We start from the raw sequence: 1,970 nt of genomic DNA, 5'->3' as shown, positions 1-1,970 counted from the left end.
GGCAAGGAAGGGATCTGATGGGAATGTCCAGGGCAGGAACATCTGTCCCGGTATTAAATGCGTCATTCCCATCTTCCCAGCACTAGAGCCACCTGCACGGAGAAGTAGAGACTTCTTGTTCCCTTTGCAAGTGAACAGCAGGATCAATTTAGAGCACTGGTCTCAATGAGGGGGAGGCAGTTTTGTCCCCTAGGGACATTTGGCATGTCTGGAGATATTTTTGGTTGTCACACAGAGAGGGGTGTGCGATTGGCATACAGTGAGCAGAGGCCAGGGGTGCTACTAAACATCCGACAATACACAGGACAGCCTCACAATAAAGAATAATCCAGCCCAAAATGTCCATGGTACCATGGCTGAGACACCCTGCTCTAGAGGCAGCTTGTTACCACCTTCTGATGGCTACACACACAGCAATCTAACAACATCCAAGACATTCTCTTGCCAAAGTACCCCTACCAACCTTGGCTGGTAAATATTATAAGATACTCACATTGAGATCAAGACTGAGCAGGAGATTCCCTTTAATAGACACCTTGTCACCAATGGGCTGCACACTACTTTATAAGCAACAGAAGTGAGTATTAATGCTGGTGCCTGCTAAGGAAAGACAAAGAAAAATAAATCCAGCTTGTCTCTGGCCATACCCTGTGGCTCCTGGTCAAGTGATTTCTCCAGAGGAATCAAATACAGTAACAACCCTTTCAAACCCCAATTCCTTTATCATTCATAACATGTAATTAAGCAACCTTGAAAACCTCCAATTCTAGCATCTGATCTGTGAATTGATCCTAAGATTCTTCCCCCATCATGAGTCAAAAAGAAAAAGCTACTGCAGAAGTTTCTACCCTGAAGTTGAAAAGCAATGTCTGGGAACAGCTAACCCAGCAAAGAAGCAAATTTTCCAAAATGAAGGCAGGAGGAGAGACACAAGTTTTTGCCAACACACACCAACAGCGAACATCTAACACACTATAGAAAACAATCAGCCCAGAGAGTTGGCCAGGAGATAGCTTTTTGGAGAGTGAAAACTTACTCTGATTGTCAAGGGCAGCTGAACAATGAAAAGCCGGGGTGCAGATTCCCTAGTGGCATTTGCTCAGGAAGGGCCACAGGTGACAACAGGGAGGCTGCCCTTCGCATCTTGGGGCCTCGATGCCCTGCCATCCTGCAGTATCTCTGCTCCCAACATCTCCAGGATGGTTGCAGCCTCCCATCTCTGAGGAAATCAGAGCTGTTCTCCCACTGCTGAAAATATTTGAGATGTGCCAAGCAGATGGTCCCACGCTTATCAGCAGGCGCCGTGCTTCAAATGGCATAATTCAGTGACACCCTCAAGTGAATAGCTTCCCGCTGACGCAGAGTGGGTGTGAGCTGGTGGTCACACAAGGTGGCTGACCACCTTGAACCGCAAGGGCCAGCCAGGATCAGGGGGAAAGATCACCCAGGGAAATGCTTTGTGGAAGAGCAAAATCACGTGTGTAGTGGGAAGACAGAACCAGCTCACATTCCTAGCCCAGCCTATAAGTAGTCATGTGACCCCTGCCACACTCGTTCAGACTCAGTTTTCTCACCTGTAAAATGGAGCTGATAAAAGTCGTAGTGATTAAATGAGATGTATGTATAGACCTGCACCGTGGGAAACACATGGCCAAACAATTAAATATTCATTCCCTTCTTACAATCTTTTTAGAGTGTCATGTCCAGTTTAGTGTATAAGACACATAGGATGCAAGGAAGAAGAGAGCGTGCCAGGGGCCGGGTCCCAGGTGGAGGCGGGTGGGCAGCACTGCCACAGCCCACCCCGTTCCTCAGCCTGGTTCCGAGACCCTTCCTGGGAGCAGCTGTTTCTGTTAGACACGGATTCTCGGGTGGAGGCGGGTGGGCAGCACTGCCACAGCCCACCCCATTCCTCAGCCTGGTTCCGAGACCCTTCCTGGGAGCAGCTGTTTCTGTTAGACACGGATTCT

At 48.7% G+C, this 1,970-nt stretch overlaps 1 protein-coding gene across 1 annotated transcript in view; it reads right to left on the bottom strand.

Annotated features, from left to right (window-relative positions):
• MAS1 (MAS1 proto-oncogene, G protein-coupled receptor) overlaps positions 1 to 1,090 on the bottom strand; it is a 12,019-nt gene extending 10,929 nt beyond the window's left edge. Inside the window, exon 1 of the mRNA XM_008586757.1 lies at positions 1,037 to 1,090. The gene's annotated coding sequence lies outside the window, so the exon portion shown is untranslated. The remainder of the gene's footprint in view (positions 1 to 1,036) is intronic.
• Between the last annotated feature and the right edge of the window lie 880 nt (positions 1,091 to 1,970).

This window comes from Galeopterus variegatus, unplaced genomic scaffold (assembly GCF_000696425.1).
Source record: "Galeopterus variegatus unplaced genomic scaffold, G_variegatus-3.0.2 Scaffold4103, whole genome shotgun sequence".
Classification (NCBI taxonomy): Eukaryota; Metazoa; Chordata; class Mammalia; order Dermoptera; family Cynocephalidae; genus Galeopterus; species Galeopterus variegatus.
Note: the sequence above shows the minus strand (reverse complement) of the source record. Positions and strands in the feature narration are given on the sequence as shown.